A 21,072-nucleotide genomic window follows, 5' to 3' on the forward strand; every position below is an offset into this window, starting at 1 on the left:
AAGGATGATTTGGGCTTGTGAGAGAAAAATTGATAATCTTTACCATCTTCTTGTTCAATCTTTTGCAATGTCTGGAGCAAAGATGGATGAGTCTCGCCTGGATCTAGTTTCCGTCCACCATAGAAACTCTTCAAAAAGCTAGCTTGTGTAGGATCAATCTGATTTTGTTGAGATGCAGGTGCATGAGAGATATTTTTAATATTCCTCATTGCTGATTCAGATGAAGCACATTCTTCAACAAAGACTTCTTTATCTTTATATGTTGAATTTATTTCCAAGAAGTTGCAAGTATTGTGAGAATTAGAATAAATAGGCTATAAGAAAAACAAGTCTATTACCAAATATTTCCCAATTACCACCATAGAAAGAGTGTGGTAAAGGGACAATACACAATGTGTTTTATAAAAATATTCAATTGTCCATTCTAACAAGGAAATTTTAGTTTCTAGAACATATACTATGGAGTTTGAAATTATTTAGGTTGTTGTCTATCCAAATGGTAATGCTTACAGGGTAGACGTAATTGCAATCCAACAATATAATATAATGTTAAGATAGAGGAGAGAGATTTGTATAGTTGAACCATTAGATAAATAATATTTTGAATAAATGACAGAGAACTTTAATAAAGGCTTTGAGGTACATTAACTCCTTTTACTCAACTTTCTCTTTCATTTGTATCATGTAGGAAAATTCAGTGATGGGTATTTGTGTGTATGCCAAGAATAGGAGGAAAAAGGGTCTGAAATTAAGCCAATGATGCATCACCATGAAAAAAATGGAACCTTCAATAATATTCTTCTTAAGCATAGCTAGAGAAAATATTGTAGTTCTTGTCGAGATGAAATAAAAAAAAATTCTTGACATTGATACCCAATGTAGTCTAGATTTTGAAAAAATGAAATATGTTGAAAAGATCTTTGGTGAATGTACAAATATAATTGTTGAGTGATCTCTCTCTCTCTCTCTCTCTCTCTCTCTCTCTCTCTCTCTCTCTCTCTCTCTCTCTCTCTCTCTCTCTCAGGCATGCACGCATGTGTGTGTGCGCGCGCACACACCCACCCACACACACACACACACAGAGAGTCAAATTTAGAAAAGAGAGATAGAAAATTCCATGAAATTATAGTAATTGGATGTGACATTTTCATCACAAGCTTTCCATGAAAATCTAGTAGTTGAAGGTATAGTTAGTGCATGCTTGATGGCTATCATGTGTCAAAAGAGGCCACAAGGGAGCTTGTAACTTCTTGAAAATAATATTAGGTCATGTCTCATGAGCTCGTATGACCCCTTGGGACATATTACAACCATTAGGTGATTCCTTAAGGGTTCTTACATTCCCTTAAGAAACACTTGATATATCTAATATTATTCTTCTATTAATTCTAGATTTTAACTCTTTTGTCGATCTATAGGCTCAGTCATATGTCTAAAGGATTAGACAAGAGAAAACTATGATTATGTATCAACCGATTACAAATTGTTTAGTTGAGGATAAATATTGTAGTAGCCAAGAAGAAAAATAGCTATAGAGAATTTAATTATGAATTTTGTCAGAAATGAAACTATTAATCAATTACCTAGGATTCAAGAGACAAATTATATCTACTTAATGAAAAAGGTGCGGAAGATCTTCTTGGTCCCATGATATAAGTTGCAGATAAGGACCCAAAAAGCTAGAAAGGGGAAAACAAAAAGGATATAAGTAAAGTATACATGTGAGCCTATGCCAAATGATGATGATATATACTCACAATTTATTTTTAGGTCAAGGAGTGATAGAAGGTATTCAATGAATATGCACTGAAAAAGAAAAAAAATAGATAGAGAAGTGAAAAGTTCTATGAAATTATCCATAAAGCAATGTAAACTTTATCACCCCACCTCTATCTCCCTTCCCTCTACCTCTTTATCTCTCACTCCTCCCCTACATCTTCTTTACAGACTCTCTACCTATATATCTTAATCACATTACTTTTATTTCCTCATAACCCGACTAGGTTATTGAGAACAAGATGTAAGGCTTTGAGTTATTTGTAACATGATAATTTTTTATTACATATAACACAATCTTTTTAATAGATTAATTGTGTTATTTCAAAGTTCAAAAATTTTAATGTTTGTTTCTTGGCTCAATGATGATCTAAGACCCATTTTGAAATTTGACGAAAAGTACACATAAAACAATCATGTTATGTATATTTTTTACTTTTTTTCATGGTGTCTACTTTTTTTCTTACCATCTTGACACATATGCCCTAATGTAAGAAAACTTTTTATAGTATAGATGTAAAGAGGAAAAGCAATGTGGAAATCCTTCCCCTATTTAATATAAAGAATAAAAATGAGGATAATACATAGCCTATTTAAACCATATATATGACTAGGAGAATGTTCTTATAAATGCCATATAGATGTGCATGAGGTGATTCATTCCTTGGAAGCTAGGAAAAGGAAGGGCTTTCTACTCAAGTTAGACCTATCCAAATCCTATGATAGGGCAGACTAGGACTTCTTGAATGCTATTCTCTAAGATTTTGGATTTGATGCTCAGTTTTGTAAACTAATTCTTCAGCTTGTCTCCACCCCCTCTCTAGCTATTTTAGTCAATGGTGCTGCCTCAAAATTCTTTTTCCCCTTGAGGAGGCTTAGATAGGGTGATCCCTTGTCCCCTATTCTATTAATTATTATGGTTGAGTGTATTGGGAGGTTAATCTTAAGGAAAAGATAGGACCAAAGCTTTCATGGTCTTAAGCCATCATCCAGACAAGTTTCTTTCACCCATTAGCAATTTTTGGATGACACCATTCTAGGAAAGGAAGCCATGGTTCAAGGGGTTAAGGTGTTAAAGAACCTATTGGATACCTACAAGAAGGGTACAAGCTAGTTTATTAACTGGGAGAAAAGCTTGGTCTTCTTTGTTAACACCCCAATTGAGCAACAAAGAAAAATAGCTCGAATCCTTGGATGTGGTGTGGGTTCTCTTCGAGCTAGCTATCTTGGAATGCCACTGGGGTCAAAACCTTTGGAATCTTTCTAGAATGGTATTATTGATATATTCAACAAGAAGCTGGCTGGTTGGAAAGGAGCCACCCTCAATCAAGTACCTTGGTGAAATCAACTCTTCAAAACCTCCCAACTTATGCTCTCAGCCTTTTTGGGATCCTGGTTAAACATGCTAAGAGAATGGAGAAAATCCAAAGGGACTTTTTGTGGACAGGTGTTGAAAAAACAAGAGATATCATTTAGTGGCCTGGGACAATGTTTTCCTTCCCAAATGCTATGGTGGTCTAGGTCTAAGAAAAATTAAACATTTGAACAATGGTCTATTAGCAAAGAAGATATGGTGCATTTTTCAAAGTTCTAGAGAATGGTAGGATATCATGGTGGAGAAGTATTTATGAAGGCAATCACTTAGATTTATTTTTAGTGAATCTAATATTCCTCATGGATCTTTTATCTGGAATGGGGTCCTTAAGACAAAATATTTGGCCAAATCAAAGGCAAAGTGGAAAGTAGGAAACAGTGAAAGCATCTTATTTTGATAGGATAACTGGCTAACCTAAGGGCCCCTCATAGATTGCCCTAACTATGAGAGATGGGCTTATTTATGTATAAGAATATTTGGTATGAAAGTTAGTGACTACAGAACTAATTAGGTATGGAAAGACCTGTCATTAGTTTCAGAGGATCTCAGACCACTGATGACTATTCTGAATGCTATGATTCTAAATAAAAAGAAAGATGGAATTATATGGGGGGACAACTCCAATGGGTTATATTTAGTTTCTTTTGGCTACTTCTTGTCATGGAATAGGATGGAGAAACCCATCTAGGAAAAGGCTTGGATGATTGGCCTTACTCCAAAAATCAACATCTTCTTTTGGTTTTTATTACAAGAAAAAGTTCTTACCTAGGACAACCTGGCTAAGAGGGGTCAGATTATCCCAAATAGATGTAGCCTTTGTAAGCATGATTTGGAGATAGTTAACCACCTATTTATTCATTGCCCCTACTCCTTGAAGGTATGGGATCTTATGAGTAGGGGCAATGGGGTTAGCTAGTGTAAATCGACCAATATCCAGGATTTCTTTGGACAATGGAATTGTATACATAAAGGAATGAACACATAGATAATATGCTCCTAGTCTCTTCCACATTTCTATTGGGGAATATGGCAAGAGAAAAATAATTGTATCTTTAGAGAAAGGGAAACCCCTACTTTTGTTATTGTAGATAAAATTGATAGCACTATGAAAGAGAACTTCACCATAAGAAAGGGGGGAGATATTGATGAAGGAGGAACAACATGGAAAAGAAAAAGGACAAGGAGAGGAAAATAAAGGAGGCTAAGTGGCTTTCTCCTCTAGAAGAATGACATAAAGGCAATTTTGATGGGGTGGCCAAAGGGAATTAAGGTCCTGCTGGCTATGGAGAAATTATAAGAAACTGTCATGGGATTGGTGTAGCAAAATTTTCCTATCCTCTAGGGACTCAGACAAACCACATCTCGAAGGCCAACATGGCTTGCTATATAGTCAAATTGGCTCTTGCTTTTCGGATTGAGAATCTTTGGTTTTAGGGAGATTCTTTAAATATAATAAATTGTTTAAAAGGTTTCTCTCATCCATCCTAGACCATTGCTAACATGGTGGAGGAGATTTGATTTGACTTGGGTAAATTCAAAAGGGTCCATGTCAGCCAGAGAGGTTAACACTGCCATGGACTGGTTCATGAATGAGGCGGTGGTCAAAAAAATAGAGATGACATGGCACAGTGGATACATCTTTTCAGTGGCCATGAATGATACCTTAAATTGGAACATATCCATGGGATTATGAAGGCACTCTAGAATTAATTATGGAAAGATATGTAAGCTAGCATGAAAGACAAGATGTTAATAAAAATCATGGGAAGGTAATAACTCTCCATCATTTCATGTACTTTTGGCATGTTTTATGGGTTGCATATTCATCGCCCATTAAAATTGCCAAAGTTAGAAAATATTTAGGGAAAAGAAAATCTTAGGAAGTTGAAGTCTATGAAGGAACAGAGAACTCATGTAGGATATTCAAACAAGAGATCAAGATGGTTAGGGAGAGGAGCAAGAAGGAGTTGGCTAAGGAGGTAGAAAAATGGAGGAAAAGAAAAAAGGTCTAGAACAAATGAGGTACATTGAAAAACTCCATGGTTTTGACAAGGAGATCACCAAGCTCATGGTGAATACTTGGAAGGATGGACATGTTAAAATAGATGGGGTCTCTCACTAGGTTAATGTGGAAATGATAGCTCTAGTTACAAAGATTCCCATTGACGGGATAAATTTTTATAGGGATAAGAAAATGTTGGCAAATGCACTCAAAGATTTCATGAAGGATGAGAAAGAAAGGAAGAAGTTAGTGAAGGTTGAGACAGACTACATAATGGATTCGATAAAAAAGTTATGGAGGTATGTTTTAAGGGTTGTTATTGAATTTATATCTCTAGATACTAGATTCGACAGAGTCAAGACACATCACTTTTTTTTGTTAAACCATTTTAGACATAAAATAAAAATTTCCTTTCCTTTTTTATGTGTTTACTTCTATGAGTAAGAGCATTGAGGGTTTCAAGAAGAAACCCAGTGCAAACCCAACTCTTCATGAGGGTTTGCTCCTTCTAGTCTATGAATACCTCAAGACCTAAACTATGGGAAAATATTTAGGTCACTCTGGAGACACATCAGAGGATACTGGAAGCTTGAATTTTCCCAATTTTGAGGAAGTTCAAAGTCTTAGCTTAGATGAAGGGGATAACAGCCCCCCGAAAGGCAAGAAGCCTAAGGGAGGGGAGAAAATTTCTCCCTCTACTAGGATTGTTCCAAGTAGAAAGAGCTCCCAAGACTTAACTCCCAAAATTTTTGAACAGGAGGAGGATGAGTATAATGAAGAAAAAGAGGAAATGGAGTCAAAGGAAGAGAAGAAGGGGGAGGACATTACCATACTACTGGGGAACCCCAAGAAGAGGAAGGTTGAGGAGGATTCACCACTGGAAGAGACAAAAGATCAGACTCCTAAGATTTTGGGCCCCTTCCCTTCCATCTCTTCAACATAAGGGAAGATTAAGGAAATTTTCATGGAAGATAGTGCTGAGATGGTAAAAAAAGAAAGTCGGAGCTCATGGAGGAAACTTCAACACTAAAATGGTGAAGCTGGGGATTGTTGGGGAGGCAATGAACCCTCAAGTTATGGAAAACAAGGAAGCAAAAATCTATTTTGATGAGCTAATAGACTTGGCTTTGGTAGCAATTTCAGAAAATGCAAGATAGACAGGGCTCAACCCAATCAATAATGCCAAAAACATTATGATAGAAAACTTTTTCTCAATCAAGTGGTTGTTCCATGAGATTGAAGAGCTCAAGAAGAAAAGGAGCTAGGAGGAAGACCAAAGGATGAGTAGCAACAAGGGATATCTTTTCGACCAGGAGGATCATCTTTCTAAGGTTGAGAAAAGGATGCAAAGGATGGAGATATCAAACCAAAACCTAATTAATTAGGTGATAGCCACTCTGAACAAGAGCATCAACAGTTTGGGAAAATCACTAAAAATTGTAGGAATCGGTGGGGAAAAAGAAGAAAAGGCCAACATGGACTTGATGTAGACCAAGGGAGAAATGAAAGAGACTAGGGGCCCAATGGAATGATCTAACAATCCACACTAGGACCGTGTGGTCATGGAAATCTAGAGAGCCAACGAAGTAGCTGAAACCTTGCAGGATCTAGATAACGAGAACTATTAGTAAGAGTTCCTATTTTCTACTTCATCATTTTCTCATTTTAGGTTAGCTAGCTTTTGTTTCTTGGCCATGGGCTTGTCTTTATTTATGGCTTTATATAGGTAGATGCATAGGGTCTGGACTTTATTTAAAATTATTATGTCAGATATTTTGTAAAAACTCTTGAGTTTCATGATCCTTATAAAACCTATTTTTCTTGATAAAAAACAAAGAAATAATAAGGAGTAACTTATGTCAGAACCTCAAACATCATAAGATTAAATATAAGGAACAATATCATCTTCGTTTGAATTGGTTAGTGTTTGTAAGATCTATCTATGAATAAAATCTAATGGAAATAGGATGCAAATATGATATTTCTAGAATGGGCATGTTTCTACATTAACAAAAATAACTTCATAGAGGTTAAAGGAAATGTCAAATTCTAGCTTTGATGTGGGTCTTCTCCTCGAAAGATAATTGAGATCTCATTATGCTTAGAATAATAATATGTCCCCAAAAAGAGCCTCTGGTACACCCTAAAATTCATCTATCCAAATTGATGATAATTTTCTTATTTTTTTTCAAACCAACAATGAAAATATTATAATTTTCTCCATATTGGAGAGGTAGTAGAAATGTGCTTGTGGGATAGAGAAATTTCAATATTTTGGGGAGTACAAAATTTGTAGCATGCAAAATAGAAATATTAAACTACATCAAAAAGGGTGTACGGAAGAGTATGTGAGGTAGAATGTTTTTTTTTTAATCATAGATAGAGTTGTTCAACAATTGTGAAGTTCTAAATTTTTAAAATTTTGGAGAATACAATGGAAAAGGTTTAAAAAAGTGTAGTAGTGATTTCTTAGTATTATAAATGAGCTAAAATAAAGAAAAGACATCAATTTAGATATCTCAATGTAGAAAAAAAGAACTCAGAGGAATTTTTGAGTTAACAACTTAAGATAAATTGTGAAGTATCCACTTATATAAGAAGTTTAATCTCATAAATATGAAATTAATGAGAAATACACATGAATGATTATTTAACTTTCTCAATTGTTTCATGCTAAATGGTTTCTAGAGTTAAAATATTTTTTGACACTAATAAAGTTAATTCAAGGAAATTTTTGTAACCTAGGAAAATAGTAAGTTCAATTTTGTGCCATTATTTAAGTTTTTTTTCTTGAAACAAAAAATACTAGTTAAAAGGGAAGTTAGTGCCAAAATACAAAGGAAGAAAGTGTGGACAAATCTCTTTAGAAAATTATTTTACATATATTTCCTAAAATTCTTCTACTCATTCTATTGGGATATTCACTAATGAGTTAAGGGGATATAGAGATTCTATTCTCCTTATTCATGGTGATATATATTTAGGTACTTTTATCATAACAAGGATGAAAATAAGCCTAGGAATAATCTATGGAGATTAGAATTAGCTAAGATCATTGTGCCAAATATATTTACAAATATTGATCTCAAGATAATCCTAGCACAACACTATGAACTAGCAACTAGAAAAATAAGAAGAGCATATGGGATGACTTTGTTAGTCAAGACAATGTCCTACATTGAAGAATGCTTTGACCTAGGAACCTAATATCTCACTAAGATTGAGATGGAATAGTTCAAATAATATTATAAGAGGATAATAAAAATTTCTAGATATAGGGAAATTGTACATGTCATGACTAGAGATCAAAACAATAAGCTAATGTCAGTTGAGCACATGGGCCCTCATTTAGTTAAATCCTTCATGGGTTTCTTTAAGAATATATATGATACTTGGTCTCAATTGTTTGGAGTAGGTAATCAATAGAAAATCCCACTATATTATATATAAATGTGTGTCAAGATTCAAAATCATCATACTTAAGAGTTCAACTTTGCTAGTGAGATTTAGAAATTACTTCACATAAAATTAACCAACTAGAAGATTGAAAAAAAATTCAAAAAATATTTTCATCTCTAACATTAAATTCCTTTACAAATTGTCATCTAATTTATAAATTCCATGAATCTAAGAACTTTTAAGGAAGAAGGTAACAAATTACCTATTAACATGCGGTATAGGATTTGGCATATGCATGGTAAAGATGGTGACTATGGAATATTCAAAGATTTATTTGCGATATAAATTACAAGGTTTCTCTTGGGATAAGTTACTAGGATACCAAAAAAAAAAATCAAAATTATGTTAAGGCCCAAGGAATTCTTACCTAATAAAGGCTATGAATTTAATCTTTTTGATTCAATCTATAAGCCAAACTTCTTGTTTATAAGATTATATGAGTGTAGAACACTACCCTATGGACTACTAGAGTTTGTATCTAGAAGGATAGATTTCTTAAAACTTATTTAGCATCTATTATTGATAGAAAAGAAAATTTATTAATTGAGGAAGACATGAAACATAATTCCATACTGCATAATATTTAATGGTTTCATGGTGGGTTATTTTATGTTACAAGAAGTCCAAGAACATGTTAACTATTTCTAGTTCAATCAGAAATAAGACTAAACAATATGATCCAGAGGAACATATCAAGTATTTTCCTTAAAGGTATACATAGAAATTTTATATGGACGATGCTATTATAACAAATTATGATGATACTTGAGAGGTAATTTTCATTGTAAATAAATGGAGTGTCCTAGAAAAAATAGAGAGGTAAATGTTGAACAAAGGTTTTACCCACTTTTATGTATAGGAGTATTTTTAATACTTTGGGATTGATAGATACATTCAATATTTTGAAAAGATATATTAGGAGCACGTAGATCAGTAGAAGAGGAAAGAGATTGAGACACCTCAACCTACACCAATAAAAATGGGAAGAAATTTTATCCAGAAAGTTTCTAGTTTAGGATCTTCTTCTCCTATTCCCACAAAATAAATTCCAAGGGAAAGAAGTTCTCCTTTAATTTCTTATGATGACTTGGATCATGAAGGAGACTCAAAGGAAGTATCTTTTATACTTAAGTGTTTGAAGGAGAGCATAGTGACTAAATAAATATCACTAACCCTAGTTTTTGAAGAGAAGGAACATGGTTATTATGAAAAAAGTATCAAGAATGATGAACATAAAGAAATTTAATATTTTAGAGAGGAAATATCTCTAAGATTCATTGAGAAAGATAATTTCACAAAGACCCAAGATTTTAAAGGTTTTCAGATTAGATATAAGATGAAGGACTTTGGAGAAAGGAAAAAGAAAAGATAAAAAGGAGTAGATGAGTCACAACATCGATTAATTGTGTAAGATATGATTAATTATTTGCACCTAGATGACATATTTTGCACAAAAAGGAAGCAAGATAAATTTTACAAAAGAGTGACATTTTAACTGTGCCAAGATTGACACTATAGGAATTGTTCTTAGTATAACAAGTTAGAAAGCAACATGACCCTACTCTTGTGTCAAAGTTTGAGACTCTTAATAAGGTTGAAGGATCACCATATAACCCCAAGACTTTAAAACTCTTACCACTTGGGTTCCATTCAAATCTAATAAACCCAAATTAATTCACATTTCTAGGGAAATATATGGCATGGAATTAGTACAAACCATTGATAATACAAACCAATTGGTTACTACTACTGAGAGTATACATAAGAAAATGTTTAGTCAATCTTGAGATAAGAGAAAAACAATAATAGAAGACTTTGAATCCCTATCAAGAGATTCCAACTATGTTAAAAGTTTACTTAAGAATGTTAGGAGTTGAAATAAATATAGGTGGACCCATTATTCAAATAACTTGAGTACTATCTTGATTGAATAATAAAAGTATACTTCAAAAAATATCTAACAACAATTTCTCTTTCCAATTATAGTTCCTTGTATGCTGACCATGCCTAAACTGCACCAATCCCCTCTTTGGTGCAAAAGATATTTGCATGTAAGTTCACAAAATACAAAAACACATAAAATGATCTCATTGATTACAAAATATGCACTAGATACATATCCACAAGGAAATGAGCTTCCCTTTATACCAATTCCTTGAATTAAATATTTAGTTGACCTTGAGTCTTTCCTGCTTTAAAAAAATAATATAGGATCAATAAGATATTACATAAAATTTTATTTTATAACATTACATCTTTTTCATGATTATAAGTAATTTGTTAGCTCTAGGTCTTCATAACTTCACACTTCCTAATCATCTGAATATGCATTATTAACAAAAGAATATTTAGCATGTCTTCAAATTTTTTGTTATTTTTCTCAACCAAATTCTATCTCTATTATGAGATAAAACCCAAACATCAGTATTCTTATTCTAGAAACTATCTAAAAGGTGCCTTCACTTATTGCTTCCTAACTCTTTTCTAACATCAGATTTCCATATGGTCTCTTCACTTTATTATCTAGAAATAATCTTAAATATAATTCCATGTGCACATAAGATAATCTTCAATCCTCAAACCATGTGATGCAAAACTCTATCTGTTACTCTGCTAGTCTTCACAGAAAAACCAAGTATATTGACATCAATGATGGACTCTATCATTAATGTAACACACAAGCACTAAAACATGTCTCCAACACTACAAAATACTTCCCCATAGGTTTATACTTATTATTTATACTAACAATCTTCCCCTTATGTATTTATGGAAATGTAGATGAATAAGATTTAACCTCTATGAATACCTAATATATCTTTGGTACATCTACTCCCTTATTCATGCACTCTATGAATGTCATTTTCACTATAATCATCATGCACAAATTTGTTAATATCACCCATATATTAACTTATTTTAAAATTATCTCTATTAATAAATGTAAAGCTCTCATTCATAAATGTTTCTCATAGAGTGTTTTTCATGTGCTATTCTCCCCAATAAGATGTATCTAATCATTCACATCAAGGGATCTTTCTCATGTGATACTCTACCCCCTTTACATTAATGAAAAATTTATCATTATATCAATTCTCTAAGCAAGGATAACTAATATGCAAGGGAGGGGGGTGATTTATTTATGCAATTAAAATAATTCTCAATATCCTTATGAATCACAAAACATGTAAATACTAGGTTCAAAAACCATAGAAAGATTACCATACATAATAACACAAGATTTTTTAACTAGGAAAACCCTTGATCAAAGGGGAAACCCCAATGGTGATGGTACTCGCAAAATGATGTACTATATATATATTCCTTGTAAGAGGATAGACACTATTAGGAGTTAATTAAATGAATTTAGTACATATTAGTTCATGTTAGTGTTGAGAATATATGAGGAGTAACTAAGAGGGGAGAGGTGAATTAGTTACTAGAAAAACAAGTCCAAGTCCCTTAGATGTCAACACAAACTTTTACTCCTGAAACCAAATACTTGGATTGCTTGGTTAGAACTAAATATCCATTGAAGCTTGGTTAACAAGATATCTTAAGATATTAATGTGGATTAACCTTTAGTAACTTATTTATAGAATGATAAACCATAAGGAAAATAACATGAATGCATTAGACACTAGGATTTAACATGGAAACCCAATTTGGGAAGAGCCAAAAATGCAACTAGTTAAAAAATTTCACTCTTCTGAAGTAAGCCCTATTAGGAGGAAAATCTATTAAAGGTTATAAAACACATGGCTAAATGTGGCCATATTAGAGGATTTGAATCACCCTATTAGGAGTGGCCTTGTTAGAGGTCTTTAGACACTTCAATGAAGAAATTCTAACTTGTTAAAGGATTTTAAAATGACTTTTAATTCAACTTTATCAAGAGATTTATTCACCACTACAATTGTTAGAGAGTAACAACGATTGACTTGATTAATGAAGTAACTAACTTTACAGATTTAGATCACTATTATGGTTTATCTTCTTAATCCTTCCTAATCTAAACATTCTTTAGAGCTCATTGGATGTTCTCTCTTCAATCAGATATCTTTCTTATTTTGCATCTTTCTCATACTTCTCATTCGATAATTCTATCTACAACTTGACCTTTCACATATATGTAACCCAATGTCAAGTTAGCTTGAATTCCCTTTCAAACAAACATTTAACATCTAGTGACTTGCCTTGTATTAACTATTTAACTAAGAAAATTATTTTGTTGATAGTCAACTAACCCTAAAATGAGTCACTTGGTTATCATCAAATTCCTTTGATAACCAACCTAACTTAGTTAATACTAACACTCTTTATTGATCAACTTAACATAGTTTACATTGACCTTATTTGGTGACCAACTAAACTTGGTTCCTTTTAGATTTATCTTGGATGACATTAGAATCTCCTTAGGTGCCCAACTAAGATTGGTTAACACTAGCTATGCTTGGCTATAGTGTGATATTTGTGTAACATCAATGATAATATACAAATGAATAAATGTTTTCAAAAATCTCCCTCTTTGGCATTGATGGAAACACAACATGTCATTATGCAAAGTCAAACAAGCAACAAAATGAATTATAAGATTTTATAATACCCTTAGTTTCATTGTAATTCTTCATCCATAAGAACTACCTCTCAGATTCTCCCTCTAACATCTTATCTTCAGACTCCATCTAGATCAACTCTTCCTCTTTCTCTTGTACAAATCTCTTCCTCAAATTCTTTGCTATGACTATTACATGAAATCAATCTAATCTCTCCCCCATTGACATCAAATTCCAAAGACTATGTACAATTAATTTTCAATGTACCTAATATATTGATTCATATGCAATGTACTCTAAAAATATTTAATCACCTTGATAAATCCTCAATATAGCTTGTTTGGTGCTTCATTGATCTATAGTATGGTGAGCATCAGATATGGGAATCACCCCTAGCTTGCCTCTTAGATACAAAAATGCATCCTTAGGTAATGGTTTAGTTAATATGTCAACTATCTTCTCCTTGGTGTTTACATATTCCAATTTCACATCTTTGTCTTGGACCAATTCCCTTAAGAAATGATACTTGATTGCAATCTAGTTTGTCTTTAGAGTGCATCACTAGATTTTTGGATATATTGACTAAACTTGTGTTATCACAATGGATAACTACTAGTTCTTTGATTTCTCCCTTCATTCCTAACATCAACTACTTGATCTGGATTATGTTAGAACAATTAACTATTGCAAAAACACATTCTTCTTTTGGTGTGGATTTTGCTTCTTACTTGTCAAAGAGACTAGCCTTTTTCCAAGATAAAATGCTTCTCCACTAGTACTTTTTTTGTCATCAATGCTTCCTTCCCAATCTACATCTTTCTCCTTTCTTTTATCATAACCCATAATCCTTACTTCCTTTAAGATATCTTAAAATTTTATTGACTACCATCGTGTGGTTTTCTTTATGATTAGTGGAGAATCTTGCAAGTATTGTTGAAATAAAGAAGACTGTTGAAGTATAGAAGTGAGGAAGTTTGATGAAACCTATCATGAAACAATCATTATTTTGTCATTGGTATCAAACCTACTAATTTTTGGTATGATAGTTTCTAATTTGATCTTAATGCTATCATTTGATTGATTGATGTAGAGGATTTGAAAAGAAAGGATAACAAGAGTACATAGAGAAAGGTTGAGTTATATGGTTTATAAAAGAAGCACTAAGAACAAGTAATAATTTGATGATATAGCACATTTTTTATCTACTTAAGCTGAATATGAAAGGATACATGAGAAAATACAAGAAGAATACTAAGCAAATAGTGGAAGCCAAGAAAGTCACTGCAGGCCAAGCAAAAAGTTAGTTGAAGTCAAGAAAATTTAGCTTGTGCTAAGAAAATACAAATCTAGTATGAGTGGAGCAAAGGAAGTTTAGTGTGTGCCAAGCACATATCAAAATTAGAGTATGCCAAGAAAACTAGTGTTGACCGAGCATTAGAAGGAAGCTACTAATTAGAAAACAACATGTTATTCTTGAATGCTAGTAAAATGAGTTTGATAGAGGATTTAATGAATCTAAGCTTACAAAGTCAATTTCTTGAATTGTGTGAAGTGTTGGAAGACAACTATGATGAGCTAGTGGCACAAAATTCAAGATAAACATTTCTAAGATGAATTCGAAGATGATTGTAAGAGAAGTTTCTAGAGGGTACAAAATGGAAAATAGGGTAGATTCAATGAATCTAACCTACACCTAAGCTAGATGATTGTGGTGAAGTAGAAAAAGATATAAATTCTCTATATAAGGAGATAACAGACCATATGAAAAGTTTCAAAGTGCAATCCAAAAAGAGATAAGAAGTCTTGAGGTGTTTCTTCATTTGGTGGCCAAAGGGATGAACTTGTAATTGGCATACTAAGCATGAAGGCTCAAGGAGGTGAAGGCTTAAAGGGTGAGAAAGAAGTTAGAGATGAAGGAGATTTAATGCCAAGTGGTATGGAGGACTGAATAAGAGATCTATAATCTACAAGTGAGTTTTTTTATTATTACATCAAGTTCTACTATTACTTTCTAACAACTATATCAGTCTAGATAAATGCTCTGGAATAAGATTGATCTAACACTCACGAGTAAATCCTTTAGTAGGGTGACATTCTAATGGAATCTTCTAGAGTCATACAACAAGGATAACTCCCAACAAGGTAATTAAAATACTTTAATCAAGGTCATATTTAATAGTATACATTGTAACCTTTAATAGGTTTGGCTGCTCACAGAGCCCACTCCAAAAGAATGAAATTAGAGCATGTTTTTAGTGGTTTATGTTAGATTTCTTTAGAATAACTAAGAGGGGGGATGAATCAATTATTCAAGGTCTAGATGTAAAAATAAGAATTTTCTCTTAGCTTAGTGAACCCATAAAAAATTCATATCTTGGCATGCATCGATGCATTCACTAAGACTTGCAGGTTACTATTAAATCCACTTGCAGAAATATAAATATGAAACCAAAAAGATTCATCAACACACTTGACACAATGATTTAATGCGGAAACCCAATTTGAGAAAAACAATGAGTAACATGATACTACTTTTCATTTTTCTGAAGTTATGCCTTATGAAATCCCAACCCTATTAAAGGTTACAACACAAACTATTAAATGTGACCTGATTAAGAGATTTCAATCACCCTATAAGAAGTGAGTCTTGCTAGAGGAATTTAGGTAATTCACTTAGAATGCCACTCAATTAAAGGATTTTCAAATGATTGTTAGGTCAACCTAAATCCAAAGGATTTACCTTAAATTGATACAATTGTTAGAGAGTAATAGTAGAGCTTTGATCTGATACAACTTACAACTTCTCTTGTAGATTACAGATCACTATTTAGTCCTCAATTCTACTTGGCTTTTATTCTTTGTAGTTCTAACAGCTTGTTTACTCTTCATGCATATATTTCCTTAAGCCTTCTTGCTTAGCATATGAACATTGTCACCTTTTAGTTCACTTGATGAAGCAGAGTCATTGACTTCCTCTCTTCCTTGTTTTCTCTATTCTTTCCTTGTCTTCTCTAACCCTCTCTTTTTTTTTTTGCTTCATGACCATACATTCCTACAAATTTGAAATTATGATACTTTTTCATTTTCTATTTTCCATTTTAGGGTTTGGATGGATTCGGTAGGATACAATGTATCTACCTCATATTCCATCTTTCTTCTACAAACTTCTCCTAGAATCCATTTGAATTCACCTAGAAATGGTTTACCTCAAATTTTGTGCCACCAACTCATCAACCTTATCTTCAACTAGATTCACAAATTTTAAGAAAAAAAATTTGTTGTCTTAGATTCAAAAAATCTTTGATCTTTTAAATAATGCAACAACTTGACATTATTAATCTTTTGGTTCTTGGCACATATTGCATTGCTTAGCATCAACTATGAACTCACTCAATACCAACTAAAGTCTAGGGATGCTCAACACATACAATGTTGCTCAACATGAGTTGCAAATTCAGTTAGCTTCAACTATTTTACTCTACATACACTAGAATTTTCTTTTACTTGGCTCCAACTATTTTTTTTCTCATCTTGCACTAGTTTTGCTCGACACCTACTAACAACTCAATCAAGCTTGGTAGATAGTCTTTGTGTAGCTTATTCTTCTAAATTTTCTAAGTGTAACTAGCCTTTGTAACCTTAAGTAGATTATCAATACATCATGTCATCACAGTCTTAACTAATTCTTGTACTTCGTTGCATAATCATAACTCAACCTTTCATCTAGGTGCTATTGTTGCATCTTATTGATCAAATCCTCTTCATCAATCAACTATGTGATAGTACTTGAATCTTATAAGCAATTATCTTACCAAAAAATAGTAATTTTAACATTAGTGAGAAAAAAATGATTGAAACACATTTTTCTTCTTCACCAATATCCCTCTTTGGTATTGATGGAAAACCAAACTAATCAACCAAGTCACCTAAATGGTAAAATACTTTGGTCAACCAAATTGACTGAGTTAAAATAGTAAGACAATACCAAAAAGAAAACTTGTATCATAATTTCTCCCTCTATTAGAAACTTCCATCTTTTGATTAGGTTACAAAATTATTTCTTATGACTCCCTCTATGTTTCTTCTTGTAACTCCCTCTTACTAGGTAGAGTTCTCCCTCTTCAGAAACATCAAAAAATTAACTCTCTCTAAGATAGAAATCTCTTGATATTTCTAGATATATTCCTCTAATATACTTTCTTCCTTCTAATCAGTAGAATATCTCTTGTAACTCCCTCTGATGATTATTAGTTTAATGCACTTTCTCCCTCTTTGAAAACAATTCCAAAAACATATCATATTTTCATCTTGACATGTAGATATAGAATTTTGTATTATCTCTAGTTTCTCCCTTTATCACCTTGCTTGTGATTGTTTTGGAGTTTTAGCATTTTTATTATTTTAGGCATCTCCTAAAGTAAGATCCTCTGCATCAATTTGCAACATTTGGCAATTAGCTTGTTTGATGTAGTGTAGTCCTCTTGTTACTTAGATAGCCTTTGATAGGGGTATCACCCCTAATTTACCTATTATATATTCATGAACATCCTTAGGTAATGGTTTTGTGAAGATATCAGCAATTTGCTCCTTTGTGTTAACATACTCCATCTTCACCTCTTTATCTTGAACAAACTCTCTCAAGAAATGATACTTGATTGCAATGTGTTTTTTCTTAGTGTGCATCACTAGATTCTTTGATATAATGATAGTACTTGTTGTATCACAATAAAGTATCGCTAGTTTTGTTATTTCTTCTTTCAATACCTACTTGGTCCATAAAAATTTTTTGCGGTTTATAGTAGAAAGAACATATTCAACTTCAGTACTATACTGTGAGGTACAACTTTGTTTCTTACTACATGTAACTACTCTCTTGCCTAAGAAAATTTCTCCTCCACTAGTCCTCTTTCTGTCATATATATTGCTAGCCTAGTCAACATTAGTGTAGGCTCTCAAATCATACTTTTCATTCTTCTTATAGTATAGGCCAAACTCCTCTATTTCTTTGAAGTATCTCATTACTCTTTTCACAACCATTAAATGATTCTCCCTAGGATTTTTAGAGAATCTTTCAACTATCTATATAGATAATGTGATATTAGGTTTGTTATGTACTACATATTATAGATTACCAATCATAGACCTATAGTGTTTGATTCACTTCAGTAGAATCATCATTCTTTGATAGTTTGTGTCTTCTCATGATAGGTGTACTTACTAGTTTTAAATCCTCCAATCTAAAAGTTTTAAATATTTCCTTGATGTACTTTGACTGAGTGATATATATGCCATATTTTAGTTGATATACTTGCAATCCCATGAAGAATTTGATCTATCCAAACATTAACATTTCAAATTCATGCTTTATCTGATTTGCAAAATCCTTATAGAAAGAATCTTGACCTCCAAATATTATATCATCAACAAAAAACTTAGATAATAGAATTCCTTTACATTTTTCTATTTTTATATACAAATTACTATTATCATTAGTTCTTTCAAATCCAATCTTCACAAGATACTTATGAAGTCTTTCAAACCCTGCTCTTGGTGCTTGTCTCAAACCATATAGGGCTTTATGCAATCTACATACCATATTCTTATTGTTATCGTCAAAAAATCCTTTTTTTTGTTCTATGTAAACTTCTTCTTCTAATATGCCATTTAGAAATGTAGATTTAACATCCATCTGATAGAGTTTCAATCCTTTGTATGTTGCATAAGCAAGTAGAGTTCTTACTCCTTCGAATCTTGCAACAGGAGCAAATGTCTCTGCATAGTTAATTCCTTCCTCTTGTGCATATCCTTTGGAAACCATTCTTTCTTTGTTTCTTGTGATTTCACCATTTTTATCTAGCTTATTTCTAAATACCCACTTGGTGCCAATCACATTTTTGTCTTCTAGTCTAGAAACTAGACTCCATGTTTTGGTTTTCTTTATTTGTTCAATCTCTTCTTCCATGGGTTTGCACTAGTCAACATCTTCTAATGCATCTTTTACTATCTTGGGTTCCTTCATGCTCAACAAACATGATTAACTTCTCAATCTATTTCTTATCATTGTCTAAGCAACTTTTTTTCCAATGAGTTGATTAGCACGATGATGTCTTTTGACATATTTGGAAAATCATGGCTTAGCTCTTGTTTCTTCATTTTGTCTTTCAGCTTTAGAGTCACTATGTATGCCTCTATCAGGTATCTCAACATCTCTTTGATGTACACTAACCTTAGAATTAGAATTTGTAATTCCTTCATTTTGTAACTCAGCATCTGAGTGTAGCTCAGTCCCTAAATTCAACTCAACATTCACAGGATGTGACTTGATAGTCACTGAAGCTTGTTGTTGGTTTCCAACTTCATTTGTAGCTTCTTCTTTAGGAAGCATTCCTTCATAAAAGTATAAAAATTATTTGTATTTTTCTATCTTTTTCATAGGTTCAACATCATGTACTTTTGTATATTCATCAAAACCCATATTTTCACTTTCCGCAATTTCGTTAGTGTTAGTATTCAAACACTTGTATGCTTTACTTCTTGTGGAGTAGCTAAGGAATATAACTTGTTCAGTTTTTGCAGCTTACGATTCCTAACATCTTTAAGAATGTAACATTTTCTTCCAAATACCTTAAAGTATTTTACATTGGGTGAGTATCCATACCATAGTTCAAAAGGTGTTGAATGAGTACTTTTCTTAATTTACACATGGTTTAGCATGTAGACAGCTATGCTTACAACTTCTCTCCAATATTTTAGAGAAACATTCTTTTCCATCATGAGTGTCCTAGCACAATCCATTATTGAACTATTTCTTCTTTCGACAATTCCATTTTGTGGAGGGGTTCTAGATGTAGATGTTTGTCTTTTGATTCCTCTATCATTACGAAACATTTCAAACTCTTTTATTATGAATTCTCCTCCTTTTTCTAATCTCAAAAATTATAAACTCTTACCTGTCTCTTTCTGAACTCTTGCCAAGAACCACTTAAACATTTTAAAATCATTAGATTTCTTTTTTAGAAACATGACTATCATCATTCTAGAATAGTCATCTACAAATAACATTATGTATATGTCTCCCTTGTACCTTTGTACTTCAATTGGTCCACCCAAGTTAGTATGAAAAATATAAAATATTTCTTTAGAGGTATAAGTTTTGCTCTTAAAACTTCACTTTGTCATTTTTCCTAGCTAACATTGTTTGCATATCAAATTATCAAGCTTTTTCAACTTAGGAAAACCTCTAACTTTCCTCATGTTACTGATACTAACCAAGTTATCAAAGTTAACATGACATAACCTTTTGTGCCATAGCCATACATCATCAAATTTCACAACAAGACAAGTAGCGTCCTCTATATCAAGATAAAATAGATTACTTCTAGTTTGATCACCTTTTCCAATCAATAGCCCATTTGTGTCATATATCTTAGCTATGTTGTTTTTGAATTCAACCTTGCATCCCAAATTATTTAGTTGTGACACATCAATAGATTATAATTTAGTCCCTCAATATAGTAAGCATTATCAAATGAGATCTTATCTATGAGTTTGATGGAACCTTTTCCTTTTATGAAACATGGTGCATCTTTACCAAATCTTACACTATTTCCATCATAATAGTTTAAGGTAATGAAATCACTCTTGTCTCCTATCATGTGATGTGAGCATCCATTATCAATAATCCATCTATAATTTTTGTACACACAAGTCACAAGTGTAGTTGCCTCATCTTCATTAGATTCATCTTTAATTGCAACATAAACTACTTCATCATCATGTTCATTAGAATAATCCTCTTTAGCAATGTAGCACTTCTCATCTTCATTTCTTCTACCTTTATATTTATCACTACCTCTTTATTTTTTCTTCTCTAGACATCTAGTAGTAATATGACTAATCTCATT

Source organism: Cupressus sempervirens, chromosome 4, assembly GCF_028749045.1.
Source record: "Cupressus sempervirens isolate cs-2001-9-10 chromosome 4, ASM2874904v1, whole genome shotgun sequence".
Lineage (NCBI taxonomy): Eukaryota > Viridiplantae > Streptophyta > Pinopsida > Cupressales > Cupressaceae > Cupressus > Cupressus sempervirens.